Below are 22,793 nucleotides of genomic sequence, written 5' to 3' on the forward strand. Positions count from 1 at the left end.
AATTGATTACAGCAATGTTTTGCTGCAAGGTCGTTCATAGAAGAGCTCAAGACTCTTGTTACTGGCTATGAACGCCTTTGAATAGATGTACATTGGGACACAAGCGCAGTCTTACAAATAGGTACTTTTATACACAAATAACGTAAAAAATCAAAAGCCCCTATGTTTTTAAATAAAACAAAAGGCAAATATGCACACACAAAACGACATTTTCGTACATAAATAACCACAAAAATGCAATTTACCCGCTCATGCCATCATATGAGAGCAAAATGACAGGTATAAATTTAATAAGGTAGTTGAAAATATACTTTCAAATACACTCAAAGTAAAGTAATGCAGTCAGATACAGAATAAAAGTTTCAGATCATGGAACTCGTTATCATTATTTTTTTGCTTCTTCATTCCTTTATACATCAGTTTAATAATACCATCATCACGATCTGGAAGCTTCAACCAGTAATAAATTTTGAGTATCTATCAGGCAAAATGATCTTAAACTCATTATTAAGCTTCACACTAATTTTCTCCCCATATCTAGTAACATACAGTAATACAGTTGATTTACTCTTAGCACTCTCATCTTTTTAAATAAATTGCAATAACTTGCGTTATTAAACTTCTTCAGTAGAATATTCATTTTATAAACTAAATATGTAATAAGTTTTACAATTTTTAAACTTGCAAACATGAATAATGTATGGGATGAATTGCTATTTTACATTTTTGTTGAGAGAAATAATAAATCAGGAGAGAGAAAAGTTGAATGTATTATTTGTAAAAAAAAATATTTTAAATCGCCTTCAATTATAGAACATTTGAGAAGTCAGGACCACGCTAACAGTACTAATATATTGAAGCAAATTTTTGGAGAAAGAGAATACAAAATTAGATTTGATAGTTATAAGGAAAGTTATATAGAGATATGGAAAGAAATAGAAAATTCTGATTCTCTCTCTTTCATGAGTGTAAAAAAAATAGCAAATTATAATTTACCAATAAAAAATTTTACCAAAAATATTACAAAATTATATTAAAGTCTATTCACTTTCTCACTCAATCAATAGAGGTTTAGAAGTCAAAGATCGGAATAAAAATCTACTAATAAAGTTGTACCATTTGTAATATAAATATAGTACGGATTTTTATTTTATATTAGAAGTAACAGAACAGCTTCAGTTTCCATAAGGCACTGTATCATAATTTTCTATTGTGAGCTTCTTCAGTTAAGTCTCCATTTATGAAGACAAATTTTTATTCATATTTTTGCAATTAAATTTTATGTTATACATAGACTCAGAAAACAACAACAAAAACTCTACATCACTTTATATGGTTGAACACGTAGCAGAAATGAGAAATAATAAACCTGAATTAAGGGGTTTCTTTTTTAAAGAAGATAATAATTATGAATATGAAAACTATACAGAAGATGATAATAATGAAGAATGTCGTATGGTAATGTATCTATCCTAATTTCCAGAACATATTTTTATCATCATGAGGACTCTGTGCTCAATGTTTACCTCAACTGTGCAGATTTCATTTTTGGCTCCAGTCAAATTCATCATACTGCATTGTTGTCTGTTGTTGAATAAACAGTTTTTATAGTCTTCTGAACTTGTTTTAGGTTTAGCAACATATTTCTTGCATCCTTTGGATTTTTCTTCGCTTTATCACCAACTTTATATGCTTACTGTTTTGCTTTCAGTTTTCAAAATTCTTCTATTATTTTTCAGTTACATTCATCTCTCAGTGTTCCTAAACTTTCTTATCGAGTTGTGGCATATTGTATATATTATCTGATCTATTAGTCACTTGTATCGAAGTGATCAATCATCGATTTCGTGTCTTCATAGAAATCTTCAGTTTGTTTATTGGATTTGGTGGACAGTTGTCCATCTTTTTTAATATACTCTCATAATCCCCATAGATAATACTGGAAACTTCAGTGTATTCCGATGATGAGTGATCCTTCCTGTGGTAATTCTTCATGTATTGGTTTGGTAAATAAGCTATTTCGTTTGTTTCTATCTAATTGTTTCTTCACTGCTGGAATGCGATAAGCACATATTCCAAATAAATTTAGGTTCTTTATGTTTTGAGATATGGGCTGAAACGAGTTGAAATAAATCTTTAATCCAATAATAATATGAGTTTCCAACTTTCTATTCTTTTTAAAATATAATAAATTTACATGTTTTTCTTTCTTACTTTTTGTAATCTTGAATATTCCGTCAAATGAATAAATGTTCATATATACATTATTTCTACTCTCAGTTTTTGGAATGTTGTGAAGACCACAGGAAATTCAAAATTTTCTAGTTTTGATCAAGATCAAGACCAACTTTTTTATATTTTGTAACCCTTTGCGAATATTTATTTGTAGGAGATAATGCATATTTTATAGATCACAGAAAACATTTTTGATCACCATACATACATTAAGACAAGCTTATTTTTCTTTTATTTTTTCTGGTAATTCAATGTAAGAGGATTGTCTCAGTGGAACATATGTGTTAATTCCTAATCTGAGTCCAATAACTCTATCTAATGTCCATCCTGATCCTCTTGCTTGAAAATTAGATAATTTCATTAAAATATCTCGCCTTACATGCTCGGTTTTTTTAATTTAATCCTTCTTGACAATGCTAGCATTGGTTTGTTTTTGTTGTTCACATTGATAAAGTTTATCATTTGCCTGCAGTCTGTCATCACAAGATAAATTAAAATTTATTTGAAAACCATTAAATAGTTTTAAATTTTCTCTGACTATTTTCATAATTTTTGGTTCTGCCACATTTGAGAAATGAGTAGGCTGATTTGAGTTTATATTATATTAAGAATTTATAGTTTTCAATCTGCTTTTAAATGCTGCATCACCTAGATCTCTAATTGTTGTTTTGTCTTTGCTTCTCAAATTCATTATAATAAATTGGAAATATTTCAGTGATTTCGATTCTTTATTTGAAAAATTTCATCATTTGCAATTTCATAAAACGGTAGATGTTTCCTAAGATTGCCGTTAATTGCAGAGCCCACTTTAGGTATGTGATTTTCATTAATAAATATGACTAAATCAGCTTCCCTTAATCTACTATATCCTCTCAAATAATTCCTTCTGCAATAATCACAAAGTTGGGTGTCTGTAAATCACTCCTTTTATGTAGTACAAAGAAACATTAACTTTGTGAAAAACGGGATTAGCAAAATTAAATTTCATTTTCAGTTGATTTGGCTGTCAAATGGATTAAATGCTTTTAATTACTTGTTAACCACATCTACACACCATTGTTCTTTTATTCTTATCTTCTTGTTGAGAAATTTTACATCTATTAGAGAGCTTGTTCCTAGATGTAGTAAAGTATAAACAAGCAGAATTTTTAAATACTTTGAGGTTCTTCATCTTTTATCATTGACAATAATATTTTTGGAACATTTATCTCTTGAAAGTTTCTTATAGTTAGATATAAACTCTTCAAGAAGAACTTACTTATTCTTACATATATTTCTTTTGAGAATTTTATCACATTCCTCACAAATATGTGTATGCCTATCTTTTATATACTTCTGTGAATAAATGTTATCAGTTGCCTTATACACTTCACAACATTTTCACTGTTTGGAAGTTTCATTTATTTAGAAAATTTTTATTCTTTTAATTAAAACTATCATATAATAAATACAATGACATTGTTTGAATTGCTAATGCAAAATTTGAGAAGATATAGATCAAGGTCACAGTATTACATTATTGAAGAGAGAAAAAACAGAAAACGATTTTAGAAAAAAATTGGTAGGGGCGAAAATGGTCCTATAAAAAGTAGTCACTGAGAAGATTGAAACAGTATAATAAACATATTGAAAACTAGGCAAAAGAAGGGAACAGTTATCCTTGTTATGGTGAACTACCTATCATTTAGCATATTGTTTGCTATCAAAAATGCTTTCCATACTACAAAAACTAGAAGATTTGGAAAAAGGATTTAATTTTTATGCTCAACCGGTTGAGCAGTTTAAGGACTGTCATATAAACCCATTTAATTTTACCAACAATATACTAGTATCATTTACTCATATTACGTCACTATAATAAATTAAATTAAAAATATGAATTATAATTATAATGAATGTTAGTGATAATGCATACAACCACAAAACCAATGTATGAATCAATCAAACAACACCAACCCATTTATTACATTTAAAATTTAATTAATAAAATTTACAAAGGCAATTGTACAGAATGGAAGGTAAACATCCTAAATTTGAAGAAATTTTAAGACTTAATTATAATGCTAATTCAATAAATTTATATCAACAAATGAAAGAAACAATAAGAATTATTTGTTGACAGACTTATTTTAATAATTGCAGTCAATAACAGTTGATTTATGAACTAATTAACTTGACTCAGACACAAACAAAAGACAGGTTTGGCAGTCTCCAGTCTAAAGACAGATTTAGCTCTCGCTTTGTGAAAATTAATTACATTCTTTTTAATTACTTGATCCATTATTTAATAAGCATTTTTTATTGATTTGTAAGAATGACTCAGATAAAAAAGTTCCCAAACAACTTTATCTTCAGATTCTATTATAAAATCTTCAAATAATTCTTGTCACGTTGATACATTATTCTAGTTTCCTTTATCTTCGAAGCTGCTCATAAAATCTTTGGAGATTTATCATGACATTCTATAAAGCTTTCATTCCGATTTTTCTAGAATTTCTCTCATAAAATTTTCAGACTATTTTTTATTATGTGATATAATTTCCCAATCTAATTTATCCATAAATTCTCTTATAAGACCTTCAGATAATCTCTGAAAATCTGATATATTATCCAATTCAGTTTATCTGGAAATTCTCTTGTGTAGTTTTGTGACAATTCTTTTTCAAAAAATGTTTAAATGTGTGTGAAATCTTGTGGAACTTAACTGCTAAGCTCAGCAGTCCCTAAGCTTACACACTACTTAAATTATTTTATCCTAATGACAAACACACACACCCATGCCTGAGGGAGGACTTGAACCTCTGCTGGAACCATCCCCACTGTCCATGACTGCAGCACCTTAGGCCACTCGGCTAATCCCAAGTGGCATTTCTTTTTGATATGAATAAATTACGCCATCTAATTTATCTTGAAATCCCTCTCAAGATCTACAGACAATTTTTTACCTTTATCAAGAAGTTAAATTAGATTAATCTTGAAATTCACTACAAAAATCTTCAGATAATTTGTAATGCATTTTACCAGTTGAATTTATCTTCATCTTCTCTCAAAAAGTTTTCTGGTAATTCGAAATAATATGATACTTAATCCCATTGAAGTACATTGGTTGGATTTTAATTTTTAATATAATCAATGATATTATTACTGTATGTTGAAGCTGTTGTTGAGTACCATTTATATTATTCCTTAAAACGTAAATTTTCGAAATTATAAGTAATCAATAGAATAATATTTTCCATTTCTAATGTAGACAAACCATTAATTCCTAGCTCTTAAGCTCTTTCTTTGAATTCATTGAGTTTTATAATATTTAGACTCGCAATTCAAATAAAAAATAATAGTATTGGACTTGTAAAAAATATGAAAATAATTTTGGAAGGAACATTTTACAAAATTTAACTATAAATTCATTATTGAACTGCAAGGTCTGGAATGGCAGACTCTGAAATTTTAAATCAATAAAAGGTGATCTAATTAAATCAATAAAACTTATAGTTCACATACAATTCTTAGACACTAAATTGTTTCAGTATTTTAAACATAGCTGCGCAACAGCAACGGTTCCACGTAATAAGACTAAAAACAGCCGACCAGTTGAAATGGATAAAGTAACCTTTACCTAGGTTTCGACAGATTTAAATCTATCTTCTTCAGAAGGCGGCCTGACGACAATGAACATCGTACTTTATATAAAAAGGTATGAAACATAAGCCAAAAATAGAGTTTAACACATATTAGAAAGCTCTTGTATTACAAAATATGAGAAGGACGCCTGGTACTTACAGTATTACATTAATATGGAATGATATGTCATTGTCGTTTTTACAAATATCTGCATATATCCATTTAATTAAAGATGCTTTTACATTTGAAAATAATTTTTCTGTAAAAAACAGTAAAGAATTAATTAACAATATTCAATCTGTAAGATGTACACCTGACACTAGACTGGTGTCCTTTGACATCGTCAGCCTTTATGCAAATGTCCGGGTTGATGAAACCATAGACCTTGTAAAAAAGGATCTTCTTAAGCATAAAAAAGTAAGTGAAACTCAGATTGCGGAACTCATTGCTTTGCTTAAGGTCGTTTTAAAATACAATTATTTCACATTTAATGGGAAAATGTATGTACAGCCAGATGGTCTAGCAATACGTAGCCCCCTTGCTGGTATTTTAGCAGAGGTTTTCATCAACACCCTGGAAATAACATTTTTCAATTCAAGTTCAAAATTACGCCCCAAAATCCACTATTATGATCTTTATGTTGATGCCATTATCATTGCTTTTGATGGCACGGATCATGAGTTAGAGCATCTGTTTAATACTTTCAATGGTTTACATGAAAAAATTTCCTTTACAAAAGAACTTCAAAATGAAAAACGTGAACTTAACTTCCTCGATTTAACAATTTCTATATAGGATAATACCTTCCATTTCAATATCTTCCGCAAGGAAACATATTCAGATAATGTCATTCCCGCGGAGTCAACTCATCCAAAAGCTCATAAACTGGCGTTTTTTCATTCCGCCATTCACCGAATGGTAACTACTCCTTTATCACCTGTGGATCAACAAAAGGAATTGAATGTCATCAAAGCGATTGCTGCTAATAATGGGTACAATCAGAATATGATCGATTACTTGCTCAATAAGAAAATTTCCCAAAATTGTTCGACTTTGAGCAACAACCTCCCCACGGATACAAAAGAAACTAAAAAATTTATTTCCATCCCTTTCTTGGGTAATATATCGTATAGGATTAAACGTCTTCTAAGTAAAAAATATAACTGTAACGTCTCCTTCTCTACAGCAAACATTTTAAAAAGAAATCTTGTACATTCAGTAGAGATTGCCAGCGGTTGGTTTTCCAATTCAGGTGTTTACAAACTAACTTGTAATAACTGCCCCTCATATTAGATTGGTCAAAGAGGCAGAGCTGTGAAAACACGATATAAAGAACATCTATTAGGTAAAAAAGGGGTTAATATTCACAACTCTACTTTTGCTGAACACCTCTTGATAGCCGGCCATACGCCTAAACAGTTAGAAGACACGGTTATCCTACACAGACAAGTCAAAGGGCGTGGACTAGAACTGTGGGAAGAGTTACAAATTTTGAAACATCTAGAGCTCAAAGACGGTAATATACTGAACGACCAGTTGAACCTTGCCTGTAGACAATTTTTCGAAGGCTTTAAACCCGTACTGTTTATTGTATAACATTAATGCTGGTAACCGCAGTAGTCTATTTTCTCAGGAAGCTATAATGCACTTTCAAATCTTTAAGCTCACTACCTTTTATGTAATATGGTCATCTCACGATGTATGGCTACCACTACATCGGCCCTCATGTGATTTTCTCTTATTCTTAAACCTTGGCTCCCTGAGAATGTGTATTAACTGGATTGTGGACCAGGGTTCGTAATTTTTGTCTTAAGAGCCATTACTGATAGTTTTAAAGTTTTGGCTTATATACGGTGTGTGTGCTTCACTAATATTGTAATGTAACTTTTATATTCTGGCTGTATATGCCACTGCATGTAACTCTCGGCGTAAGCGCCACCTGCCTTTTTGATGTATATATCTACGTTAATGTTCCCAAGGCTCCCATACTGTTATAACGGGAGTGTTAAATGCTTTCCTTCTATTTATTGTCACTTTATCTAAGGACGCAATTAATATTGATATTTTACATGTTGCTGCAGTACGCCAATCGGCACATAGTTCGCGACATGAGCGCCACCTGTCCTGGCCGCAGTGTAACTACGCTGGCCGATTATACTCAGTCGCTTGTGAGCTCTGCAACTTCCATGCACTAATTTTTATTTACATGACAAACCCTACTTTCAGGGCTATATTTTATTTTGGACTAATGGATCTATGCAGATATTTGTAAAAACGACAGTGACATATCATTCCATAATAATGTAATACTGTAAGTACTAGGCGTCCTTCTCATATTTTGTAATACAAGAGCTTTCTAATATGTGTTAAACTCTATTTTTGGCTTATGTTTCATACCTTTTTATATAATTACGATGTTCATTGTCCTCAGGCCGCCTTCTGTAGATGATAGATTTAAATCTGTCGAAACCTAGGTAAAGATTACTTTATCCATTTCAACTGGTCGGCTGTTTTTAGTCTTATTACGTGGAACCGTTGGTGTTGCGCAGCTATGTTTAAAATACTGAAATTCCTGCCCGCCGAGTTATCAAAAGCTGCAACCAGGTACATGGACATTAAATTAAAAATTGCGAAAGCAGGTATGGCTATTGACTTTAATCAACAGTGCCTAGATAAAGACATTACTCCTGATTATGTGAAGGCATATGTAAACTTTAAACAGTGTAACAAAGTGCCTTCTGTTAAAAAGAAATTAGTGCATTTAGTCATTTCGGATAGCACAGTAAATTTGTACAAGAAAAAAGATGTTCTTTATAGTGAAGCCTGTTGTATACACCTATTTTTAACTAAAGCCTTTAAAGATCTTTGTAATTTTCAAACTGACCACCTGTGGAAAAGTATTAATGAATGGCTCTTTAATCGTAAAGAAGAAATCAAGGCTAGACATGAAAGAAAGTTGTTGAAGTTTAGTAATAGGACCACAAGTAAAAGTGTTAATACAGCAGACAATAGTGTGAAACACCTATTTTACGAAATAGTACTAAATAAAACCAATATTACTTTTACGCAGGCTGAGAATGACTTGTTATGTACAGGCCTTAAATATAATTTGCCTGCTCAACTCGATAAATATCCAGTTATCTGTAATCTAATTGTAGATCTTAAAATTGGTTTAGAATCTCTGAAATTTGAGAAAACAGAGGAAGTCAAATGTGCCTACGAATGTAATAACATAATAGAAAAAGAAATTGAATTATTTCCTAATGGGCAGTCGGGCGAATATAGTATAGTAAAAAGCATTAATCGTAAGCTTAGAGAACACGACACCTTAGTCACTAAGAGCGACAAAGGGAACACCGCTGTCGTGGCTTATAAAAATGAATATATAGAAAAGACTGTAAAGTTTTTTGAGGAAAATGACATCACTGAGGTTACCGTAGATCCAACCGCTGAACTGCAAAATGAAATCCGGCGTACTTTAGCTAGTTCCGTCAGCCTGTTTAATAACTTTCAAAAGAAAGGGCTTATAAATATGAACCCGAAACCACCCGTGCTCAGAAGTCAGTTTAAACTGCACAAACAAAATCACCCGATTCGCCCTGTAGTGAATGGTATAGGCAGTCCACATCACACACTTGCTAGGCGCCTCCATTTTAAAATTAAAGATGCTTTTACATTTGAAAATAATTTTTCTGTAAAAAACAGTAAAGAATTAATTAACAATATTCAATCTGTAAGATGTACACCTGACACTAGACTGGTGTCCTTTGACATCGTCAGCCTTTATGCAAATGTCCGGGTTGATGAAACCATAGACCTTGTAAAAAAGGATCTTCTTAAGCATAAAAAAGTAAGTGAAACTCAGATTGCGGAACTCATTGCTTTGCTTAAGGTCGTTTTAAAATACAATTATTTCACATTTAATGGGAAAATGTATGTACAGCCAGATGGTCTAGCAATACGTAGCCCCCTTGCTGGTATTTTAGCAGAGGTTTTCATCAACACCCTGGAAATAACATTTTTCAATTCAAGTTCAAAATTACGCCCCAAAATCCACTATTATGATCTTTATGTTGACGCCATTATCATTGCTTTTGATGGCACGGATCATGAGTTAGAGCATCTGTTTAATACTTTCAATGGTTTACATGAAAAAATTTCCTTCACAAAAGAACTTCAAAATGAAAAACGTGAACTTAACTTCCTCGATTTAACAATTTCTATATAGGATAATACCTTCCATTTGTAACGTCTTGTAATAAACAAAGACAATATATTATGTAATAATTAAAATATTAGATGTGTCATATTGTGTCATTATGTAAAATTATGTATTATTTTCTTTATTTTCTATTTTTGAGAACGTCTGTGTCGGCGAGTAATAAGACCGACACAGAAGATAAATGTTGTACAAAGATCACCAAATGAATTTGTATATAAGGCATGATGTAAAGCAATGTCTTTCTTCTTCTTAATCTAGAAGCTGCGAGATAAAGATCTCCTGTTGTTGTCGTAGAGAGCGCGGAGGTAGCATTCTTTTGTCGAGATTGTGAATTGGACGCCATTGCGCGTGAATGTACACAGGTCTGTAATTATTAAGATATTTAAATGTTTAAATAGAGTTGTTTAAATGAAAACTTGTATTACTTAAATGTTAAAGTGTGCCTGCCTATTATCCCATCCTGTTAAGATATTTTTCAGCCATATAAAAATATTATCTGTGGAGCTGAGCTGTGTGGAGAAAGAAGAGCCGCTGCCGCGGCGTATTTAAACGACTTACAATATAGTCGAGTATACCGCAAGGAAGCGGTAAAATAATAGTAAAAAAATAATATTATTTCTTTTAGCTCCCAGGTTGGCAGTGAAGATCAGCAGATTTTATGATGTGTTGCAGGTTGACGCGGGCTGCTGATAGGATATAATTTTCAGTGCAAATAATTTTATGTACCTAAAGAATCTGATAGGAAACTTGCTGTGCTCCGTTCTGATCTGGCTAAATTTTATAGTGAATACGTAATTTTCTTTAATGAGAGTCTCATGTTCTTGGGCTAGCCGTGGTATGAAATAGCATTTTAGTAAGAAATAAAATCCACTGCAAACTTGTATTTGTGAACGATCGTACGAACTGTAACATCAGTGATCATAGGACATTAATTTCAACTTTGAATAATTACGAAGTAGGAAAGATATATTGATACTTAGCATGAGTTGCAGTTACTAAAAAATCGTTCTTTAAATTGTAGGCCAGATTCAGAACAATAATACTTCCATCATTTTATTTTGCTAAAAAAGGTAACGATGATAAAGCAATTAGAAGCACAGCATTGTTAAAAGAATTTCACGTCACTCTTTCCATATATGCGTTGTTACGCCAATAATAATTAAAAATAATTAAATAAACCATTAAGAGCAAAAACAATTTTTATAAAAACAACAATTAACGAAAAGAAAGGTCAACAACAGCTACAATAGTTTTTTTTTTAGGAGTAAGACGTGAAACTGGCGCCCAGCGTGGGGCCCGAATTTGCAGTGGCCACAATTATAAAATTTTATGTATTTTCTTTCAGTGTCTATTGTTATGTAGGTGTATATGTATATGTATTTAGTGTTAAATGTATGTATATCATGATCTATGCTATGTATTAATGAATGTTCAAACACTCTTACATGACAAAACGTACTACTGCAAGCGAGTTTGAGAAGACGATCCTGATTGTACTGAGAAGCTCTAACGACTACGTAATCCGGGGGCAGCCGAACCCCGAGATAATAGAAACTAAAGGTAAGACTACAGTGTAGTTGTCCTGTTTGTAGAAGTTGAGCTCCAGTGAAGTAATCTCATATCGCTAGTGGTGTGCATATTGTACGTAGTTTGATGTTAGTATTTGTGACAGGACAAAGTTGATGTAGATAGTAATTTTTAGTGTGCAGTGTAGTGTATATAAAGTGATGTATTTTGTGTGCAAGGGGAAAAACTGTTAGATTTTGTGTTTTAGTAAGCAATTTAGGAATATGGTTAAGTTGCGTAGTCAACGTCCAAGCAATATGGATACTGAAGAACAACAATTAGCTAGTGAAGGAAATGTGGAACCAGGTACCTCAAGTAGTACTAGTACTCTCTTTGAAGATATAACAGGCGAAAATGTGGGGGCAGGGCCACAGGAAGTAGTGCCACCGCCCACTAGTCATCAAGTCGATGTAGATAAAGAAATTGTACCACCACCAGAAAAGCAGGAACCAGAGAGTGGTAATCTGCCTGGTGGGTATTCAATTCAGGCTATATTAGAGCGTGTGCTAAATTACCAGGCAAAATTTGCGCAACAGCAAGTTGAGCGAGATCGCAGGCTAGAAGAAAATTTACTTGCCCAGCAAGCTGAACGAGATCGACAATTAAGAGAAAATTTACTTGAACAGCTAGCTGAGCGAGACCAGCAACTTGTGCAATCACTAGAAAGTATGAAAAAAGAGATAGCAGGGATGAAAAAGAATTATGAGTCAATACCTAAGGCCGTGCAGGAGCTGACTGAACAGGTCACCCACCTGCAAGTAGCAAACACTAACATGGTAGATGAAATAGGTGTCTTAGCCAACAGAGTAGAAAAGCTAGAAATAGATTCCACACAGCTTGTAGAGCAGAAGTGGAATGAACAGGCAAATAAAATTGAAACAGAATTTAAAGCATGGATAGAAGTGAAGGAGATTGAGATTGACACGAATATTAATTCTAAAGTAGAAGCAGCAATAGCAAATAGAGATTCAGAATCGTTCAGTACCGCCGTAAATAGTCAGGTACAGAACGATGTGCAAACCATTAAACAAATACTCAGTGAGGATATTCCGCAGTGGCAAATGAATGTTAACAAACGGATATCCGAACTGGAGAAAGGTTTAGCACAAAGCAGGAAACATGTGGAACAGGAACCTCTGTCGCCAACAGCCCATGGTTTTGGCAACGCACAAACTTATATGCGATACAACAATGGGGAATCTGTAGTCGATAATGCGAAGAGCTGTAGCTCCGGTTCGGAGCACACAGCATATGTCCCAGCAGCAAACCCCTGTAGTTCAAAAATATTAGTGGAAGAAAGTTTAATTAAAAATAGACAATTTCAAACATTTACTACTGAAAGGAAATCAGTACACCCAGTAGTATTTATAAAAAGCTTTAAAAATATCTTACCCAGTGTATGGAACGAAACACAGAAAATACAATACGTAATGTCGTACATTCAGGGTGACGCAGCACTGTGGGCTACAGAAGTAGCAGACAGCTGCAAGACATACGAACAGTTTGAAAGGGCATTTTTATCGAAATATTGGTCGCCGTGTATACAAGAGCGACTGAGAAAAGAGGTATATAATCCCGAACCGTACTCACCCCGTCTTGGGAATTTGAGGCGGTACTTTGAAAAATATATAAACAAAACACGCTACTGGGACGAGCCTATATCACCGAGAGACATAATAAGACTACTCAAATCCCATTTACCAATTCAGATCAAGGAGAAGTTAATACATGTACCAGAAAGCGACATGGAAAACTTCCTGTCGGTCCTAGATTCCATAGATTTGATACAGGAAGATGTAAAATCGGCGTGCGACCATTTGCGGAATAATGGGTCAGGATGTAATCACGACAGAAACAGTAGTGCACAGAACCACAACCATAGAAATGGTGGGGGTGGTAGCAAGCGACAAGAACAATCGCAAAATGGTAGTAACGGTAGAGGCCAAAACGGGTATGGACAACCAAATTATAACAAAAAGCGTCGATTTGACGACAGATACGAATCCGGAATGTCAGGGACCAACCGCCGGAAAAATGCGCGAAGTCAGTGGCAGAGTAATTATAATGATAGTAATCGAAATTGGCAACAGAATCAGTGTAGAAGCCCAGAGCGACAGGCTAGTGACCGGTATGACAACAATAGACCACCACCGCAAAACGCGCCTATTGCGCAGCCGTGGCGGACTACAAATCAGAACGTACATATAGTGGAGGTCGCGGACAATAGCCGTCCAAGTACCTCCCAAGTAACTAATCCAACAAACTAGAATCGGCCTCGATATGCTCTCCATCGACGGCCGAGGGATGGAGTGAGAGCAACTCGAGTAATAACAGTAATAGACCTGGGATACGCATGCTGCGATACAACGAAGGTGTCAGTATGGATAAAGATCTGCTGAACGAACCGCACGAATGTAAGAAGGATAATAACGAAAATGTGCAAGCTATTATTGAAGCTAGAATCAATGATGTTGCAGTAAACATAATTATCGACACAGGTGCCTCAGTAAGTGTGATGAGTATGGAGCTATTTAAAGCACTGGGAAAGGGACATAGTATTCCGACCTTCCCGGTTAATAATTGTAAGGTGTCTGGAGCCATTAGTGCACAGAGCCAATCAGTTAAGTACCAGGTGCAGGTGGAGATTTATAAGGAGGGCGAAGCCATAGTGAGCTCGTTCCTCGTGGTTAAAGGATTGAAGGTGGCCTGCATTCTGGGAGTAGATTTTCTCCGTGAGAGGGACGCATTGATCGACCTCTCCGTGGGGAAACTAAGCATAATTAATAGGGGTAGAAGGATTGAATTATCTATGATGAAATCGAAGGAGGTACTTGTGCCGTGCTGTAATCGAATCGATATCAAAGGTAGGAACCCTTGGGTACTACACATCGATGATTTTTCACATGCAACAGACCTCTATTACCCGAATTTAGAGGATCAAAATTTCGAAACAAATGTTGAGGCATTTCAGACTAAAGTGCACGAATCGGAAGGTTTAAATGATACGCAAAAGCAACAGTTGACGCAGCTGCTATCGGAATATACTATGGTATTTACCGACCGTCCAGGAATAGTCAAAGGGTACCACTATCACATAGAGGTGATACCCCATAATACATACTGTCGCGCAACCTACTCCATCCCTTGGTCGAGGAGGGAATTAGTAGCTATTTGTTAGCACATCCCCATACGGGGAAGATCAAAGGATTATATCCACGTAAAGACGTGAAGTTATTTATTCAGTGACACATAATATATAAAGAGTAATAGGGGTAAAAAGATTTTAATTGTGTTTTAGAATATAAGTGTGTTAGTATTTAGAAAGAAATTTGTGTGTAATGAAGTTGGGAGGAAGTGGAATCAGAAAGTGAGCAATAGCTTACACAGGACAGATTTTGTTTACAGACAATTAGTCATTAAGATATTATGTGCTTATTAAAAAAATTGAACAATTTTCTTGTTGTATAAAGGATTAATTTCTTGAACCATTTTCTATGTGTAGTGTGTAAGTGCAATTAATGATGCAATCTTATAGAGTAAGGGAATTGCTGTAATTGTATTAGGATAAGAAACCCTGAGAGAGAGAGTCTTTACTAGCCAGACATTGACTTTGCAATATGCAACAATGATGTAATGTGATGTTGGCTGCCAGTAGTGATTTGAGAACGACACTGGAGCAGAACCTAATTAAAAACGAGCCCGTTCCGTGGAAACTCCGTTCTGTATGTAGCAATGCTTCAATTGAAGCCTGTGTACTTGGTACACGACCTTGAATATTCATTACGCGATACGCGAGTTAAGTCAGACAATGCAGAACCTACACTGTAGTCATATAGGAAAAATCATTAAAAATAATGTTATTGCTGAACGAAGTATTTATTGAACAATATGCCCGAGTCAAGCTGTCATGCACATGGTAAAATCTGTTTGATAGATGGGTGATAATCAGGCAAGCTACACTAAGAAAAAAAAAAAAAATATGTATAAAAAAAAAAAAAAAAAAAAATTCACACACCGTTAAAAAAAATTTACAAAAGGGCCAAATACGCCTAGCGACAATATGAAGAGTATGTTGTGATAAAGTGAAAACAAATAAATGCTATGTAAATCAGAGTGACTATGCAAAGAACAGTTAAAAGGTGTTAAAAAATAAACTGTGTGCATAAACACTTAAGGACAGGACGGAATATTGTGTGTAGTAGGGACAGAAAATGACTGTTGTATCTGCACCAATATATACGTCGATAAATCTAGTGTTGAGTGATAGACTGTCTTAGTGCAGCGCTCAACGAACAATAGACAGTGTATAAAAACAGTAGTTATTGATCCGTTCGGAGACGATTTACACAAACATCGCTCAACGGAGACATGTAGTATGAGTGTAACGAACCATTTTCGCGTGTTGAAAGACGCTCTGGCAGTGCATCAACCGTGGAAGTGAGTGAAAACGTGTAGTACAATGTGCGTGTGACGAACTCTGAATACCAGTGTCACGATGCCACAAAAAACCTGTTATCACGCCAAAACATCCTGTGCATACCAGTGAAGCGACGGCTTACTGAACAATAAACGCTTTTAACAAATTGCCTCTTCTTCCACAGCTAGTAATCTGTGTCCTTAAAGACAGTACACCGTTGTGGAATGTTTGTTTCATGCGCCACGACGGGGAGCCATGCGGAGAAGCAGAGGCGAGTGCCGTGCCGCCATCCAGCCGGTTGCGGTAAACCACTGCCACTCGCCGACAACAGCGAATGGTTCAGCGCGGTTCGCGACTGCTTGGGCGCCACGCTAGCACGACCTCACTGTTATTGAGAGCCGGTCGTCGAACCCAGCGGCCGTCGGTACGCGGCGTTACAGACGACGCTACTCAACAATTGCTTCGCGCCGCCAGCTCCAGACCACATTGTTGTCATTCAAATGAACTATTAACTATATGTATAATGTGCTAACATGAATGGTGTTTAATGGACACGCAATGACGTGATAAACATTTTTTTTTGTTGTTATCCAACACGAACTCACAATATTCATGAATTTAGTGATGTTTCGATCTAATATGTTTGCGTCATGTTAATGAAAGATACTCGCACGAATGCTAGACATTTTAAACCAACTGTCGCGAGTAAGTGCAAAGACGGTTCATTATACTATTGTAAAAATGTGTAATAAGTGACTTTCATAACAATCCAGAATACAAGTAGTATATTGATCACAAAGAGACTAAAAGTGTAGCATCCTATCACAAATAGCCTTTGTTATATGTGGACATTGAATAGAGTCTAAACTTTTCGTGAGATGACCATGGCTCCGGCGCAGTTTTCCCAGGTTTTCTGATCGCACGTAGCCCGAATGGGGGAGCCAAATAAATGTAATGACCCTGGGACTAGGTTGACGGTCACCTCGCAAAGTGTAAGAACAGTATACGAAGTGTAATTAAACCTACAGTGTAAAAGAACTGAGTAGTGTAAAGTGAATGTTCCAACCAAAGTAATAAACCATAAACAAGACAGACGTTAGTGGCAGCATATTGCCGAACATTTTCATCGTTAGTCAAATGCTGCCAGGGGGCAGTGTAACGTCTTGTAATAAACAAAGACAATATATTATGTAATAATTAAAATATTAGATGTGTCATATTGTGTCATTATGTAAAATTATGTATTATTTTCTTTATTTTTTTATTTTTGAGAACGTCTGTGTCGGCGAGTAATAAGACCGACACAGAAGATAAATGTTGTACAAAGATCACCAAATGAATTTGTATATAAGGTATGATGTAAAGCAATGTCTCTGTTCTTCTTAATCTGAAAGCTGCGAGATAAAGATCTCCTGTTGTTGTCGTAGAGAGCGCGAAGGTAGCATTCTTTTGTCGAGATTGTGAATTGGACGCCATTGCGCGTGAATGTACACAGGTCTGTAATTATTAAGATATTTAAATGTTTAAATAGAGTTGTTTAAATGAAAACTTGTATTACTTAAATGTTAAAGTGTGCCTGCCTATTATCCCATCCTGTTAAGATATTTTTCAGCCATATAAAAATATTATCTGTGGAGCTGAGCTGTGTGGAGAAAGAAGAGCCGCTGCCGCGGCGTATTTAAACGACTTACAATATAGTCGAGTATACCGCAAGGAAGCGGTAAAATAATAGTAAAAAATAATATTATTTCTTTTAGCTCCCAGGCTGGCAGTGAAGATCAGCAGATTTTATGATGTGTTGCAGGTTGACGCGGGCTGCTGATAGGATATAATTTTCAGTGCAAATAATTTTATGTACCTAAAGAATCTGATAGGAAACTTGCTGTGCTCCGTTCTGATCTGGCTAAATTTTATAGTGAATACGTAATTTTCTTTAATGAGAGTCTCATGTTCTTGGGCTAGCCGTGGTATGAAATAGCATTTTAGTAAGAAATAAAATCCACTGCAAACTTGTATTTGAGAACGATCGTACGAACTGTAACATCAGAGATCATAGGACATTAATTTCAACTTTGAATAATTACGAAGTAGGAAAGATATATTGATACTTAGCATGAGTTGCAGTTACTAAAAAAATCGTTCTTTAAATTGTAGGCCAGATTCAGAACAATAATACTTCCATCATTTTATTTTGCTAAAAAAGGTAACGATGATAAAGCAATTAGAAGCACAGCATTGTTAAAAGAATTTCACGTCACTCTTTCCATATATGCGTTGTTACGCCAATAATAATTAAAAATAATTAAATAAACCATTAAGAGCAAAAACAATTTGCATAAAAGCAACAATTAACGAAAAGTCAGCAACAGCTATATAGTTGTTTTTTTTTTTTTAGAGAGTAAGACGTGAAACTGTCGCCCAAAAACGCGGGGCCCGAATTTGCAGTGGCCACAATTATAAAATTTTATGTATTTTCTTTCAGTGTCTATTGTTATGTAGGTGTATATGTATATGTATTTAGTGTTAAATGTATGTATATCATGATCTATACTATGTATTAATGAATGTTCAAACACTCTTACATGACAAAACGTACTACTGCAAGCGAGTTTGAGAAGACGATCCTGATTGTACTGAGAAGCTCTAACGACCACGTAATCCGGGGGCAGCCGGACCCCGAGATAATAGAAACTAAAGGTAAGACTACAGTGTAGTTGTCCTGTTAGTAGAAGTTGAGCTCCAGTGAAGTAATCTCATATCGCTAGTGGTGTGCATACTGTACGTAGTTTGATGTTAGTAATTGTGACAGGACAAAGTTGATGTAGATAGTAATTTTTAGTGTGCAGTGTAGTGTATATAAAGTGATGTATTTTGTGTGCAAGGGGAAAAACTGTTAGATTTTGTGTTTTAGTAAGCAATTTAGGAATATGGTTAAGTTGCGTAGTCAACGTCCAAGCAATATGGATACTGAAGAACAACAATTAGCTAGTGAAGGAAATGTGGAACCAGGTACCTCAAGTAGTACTAGTACTCTCTTTGAAGATATAACAGGCGAAAATGTGGGGGCAGGGCCACAGGAAGTAGTGCCACCGCCCACTAGTCATCAAGTCGATGTAGATAAAGAAATTGTACCACCACCAGAAAAGCAGGAACCAGAGAGTGGTAATCTGCCTGGTGGGTATTCAATTCAGGCTATATTAGAGCGTGTGCTAAATTACCAGGCAAAATTTGCGCAACAGCAAGTTGAGCGAGATCGCAGGCTAGAAGAAAATTTACTTGCCCAGCAAGCTGAACGAGATCGACAATTAAGAGAAAATTTACTTGAACAGCTAGCTGAGCGAGACCAGCAACTTGTGCAATCACTAGAAAGTATGAAAAAAGAGATAGCAGGGATGAAAAAGAATTATGAGTCAATACCTAAGGCCGTGCAGGAGCTGACTGAACAGGTCACCCACCTGCAAGTAGCAAACACTAACATGGTAGATGAAATAGGTGTCTTAGCCAACAGAGTAGAAAAGCTAGAAATAGATTCCACACAGCTTGTAGAGCAGAAGTGGAATGAACAGGCAAATAAAATTGAAACAGAATTTAAAGCATGGATAGAAGTGAAGGAGATTGAGATTGACACGAATATTAATTCTAAAGTAGAAGCAGCAATAGCAAATAGAGATTCAGAATCGTTCAGTACCGCCGTAAATAGTCAGGTACAGAACGATGTGCAAACCATTAAACAAATACTCAGTGAGGATATTCCGCAGTGGCAAATGAATGTTAACAAACGGATATCCGAACTGGAGAAAGGTTTAGCACAAAGCAGGAAACATGTGGAACAGGAACCTCTGTCGCCAACAGCCCATGGTTTTGGCAACGCACAAACTTATATGCGATACAACAATGGGGAATCTGTAGTCGATAATGCGAAGAGCTGTAGCTCCGGTTCGGAGCACACAGCATATGTCCCAGCAGCAAACCCCTGTAGTTCAAAAATATTAGTGGAAGAAAGTTTAATTAAAAATAGACAATTTCAAACATTTACTACTGAAAGGAAATCAGTACACCCAGTAGTATTTATAAAAAGCTTTAAAAATATCTTACCCAGTGTATGGAACGAAACACAGAAAATACAATACGTAATGTCGTACATTCAGGGTGACGCAGCACTGTGGGCTACAGAAGTAGCAGACAGCTGCAAGACATACGAACAGTTTGAAAGGGCATTTTTATCGAAATATTGGTCGCCGTGTATACAAGAGCGACTGAGAAAAGAGGTATATAATCCCGAACCGTACTCACCCCGTCTTGGGAATTTGAGGCGGTACTTTGAAAAATATATAAACAAAACACGCTACTGGGACGAGCCTATATCACCGAGAGACATAATAAGACTACTCAAATCCCATTTACCAATTCAGATCAAGGAGAAGTTAATACATGTACCAGAAAGCGACATGGAAAACTTCCTGTCGGTCCTAGATTCCATAGATTTGATACAGGAAGATGTAAAATCGGCGTGCGACCATTTGCGGAATAATGGGTCAGGATGTAATCACGACAGAAACAGTAGTGCACAGAACCACAACCATAGAAATGGTGGGGGTGGTAGCAAGCGACAAGAACAATCGCAAAATGGTAGTAACGGTAGAGGCCAAAACGGGTATGGACAACCAAATCATAACAAAAAGCGTCGATTTGACGACAGATACGAATCCGGAATGTCAGGGACCAACCGCTGGAAAAATGCGCGAGGTCAGTGGCAGAGTAATTATAATGATAGTAATCGAAATTGGCAACAGAATCAGTGTAGAAGCCCAGAGCGACAGGCTAGTGACCGGTATGACAACAATAGACCACCACCGCAAAACGCGCCTATTGCGCAGCCGTGGCGGCCTACAAATCAGAACGTACATATAGTGGAGGTCGCGGACAATAGCCGTCCAAGTACCTCCCAAGTAACTAATCCAACAAACTAGAATCGGCCTCGATATGCTCTCCATCGACGGCCGAGGGATGGAGTGAGAGCAACTCGAGTAATAACAGTAATAGACCTGGGATACGCATGCTGCGATACAACGAAGGTGTCAGTATGGATAAGGATCTGCTGAACGAACCGCACGAATGTAAGAAGGATAATAACGAAAATGTGCAAGCTATTATTGAAGCTAGAATCAATGATGTTGCAGTAAACATAATTATCGACACAGGTGCCTCAGTAAGTGTGATGAGTATGGAGCTATTTAAAGCATTGGGAAAGGGACATAGTATTCCGACCTTCCCGGTTAATAATTGTAAGGTGTCTGGAGCCATTAGTGCACAGAGCCAATCAGTTAAGTACCAGGTGCAGGTGGAGATTTATAAGGAGGGCGAAGCCATAGTGAGCTCGTTCCTCGTGGTTAAAGGATTGAAGGTGGCCTGCATTCTGGGAGTAGATTTTCTCCGTGAGAGGGACGCATTGATCGACCTCTCCGTGGGGAAACTAAGCATAATTAATAGGGGTAGAAGGATTGAATTATCTATGATGAAATCGAAGGAGGTACTTGTGCCGTGCTGTAATCGAATCGATATCAAAGGTAGGAACCCTTGGGTACTACACATCGATGATTTCTCACATGCAACAGACCTCTATTACCCGAATTTAGAGGATCAAAATTTCGAAACAAATGTTGAGGCATTTCAGACTAAAGTGCACGAATCGGAAGGTTTAAATGATACGCAAAAGCAACAGTTGACGCAGCTGCTATCGGAATATACTATGGTATTTACCGACCGTCCAGGAATAGTCAAAGGGTACCACTATCACATAGAGGTGATACCCCATAATACATACTGTCGCGCAACCTACTCCATCCCTTGGTCGAGGAGGGAATTAGTAGCTAAGGAAATTCGAAAGATGTTAGAGTGGGATATCATAGAGCCCTCCTTCTCTCCATACAGTAGTCCTCTTGTAGCAGTGGCGAAAGCCAATGGAAAAATCAGGCTAGTGTTAGATGCTAGGGACATTAACAAAATTATCATACCTGTCCGGACTCGTCCAGAGAATTTAGACGAGCAAATACAAAAATTTCATGGAGTGCAATACTTGACCTCGATCGATCTGAAAAGTTCATATTGGCAAATTCCCCTTACACCGGAATCCAGGAAGTACACAGCTTTCATATTCGGGGGGCGAAGTTACCAATTCAAGGTGCTTCCCTTCGGATTGAATGTGAGTGCTGGAGTGTTTATTACTGCACTAGACACCGTACTGGGTCCAGACCTATTGGAAAAAATTACGGTATATGTAGATGATTTGGTAATCGCGACTGCTACTTGGGACGAACACATGGAATTGTTGCACAGAGTACTAGAGAGATTTAGGCAAGCAGGGGTGACAGCAAACCTCGAAAAGTCAAAATTTGGCAGAAACAAAATTAAATTTTTAGGCCATCTTATTACACCACTCGGTATCAGTCCGGACAACAAAAAGTTAGAGGCGATCCGACAATTTCCAAGCCCCTGCACTAAGAGACAATTGAAAGCGTTCCTTGGGCTGACGTCTTTTTTCAGAAGGTTCGTGCCCAATCAGCTGTTAAATGACGCGTCACTACTAAATCTATTACGAAAAAATGTGCAATGGGTTTGGAATGACAAATGTCAACAAGCCTTCGAAGCGATTAAAACCGCCCTACTGAATGCGAATATTTTGCAGCACCCCGATCTGTCCAAAGATTTTTGTCTCGCGACGGATTCATG

This window comes from Schistocerca nitens, chromosome 11 (assembly GCF_023898315.1).
Source record: "Schistocerca nitens isolate TAMUIC-IGC-003100 chromosome 11, iqSchNite1.1, whole genome shotgun sequence".
NCBI lineage: Eukaryota > Metazoa > Arthropoda > Insecta > Orthoptera > Acrididae > Schistocerca > Schistocerca nitens.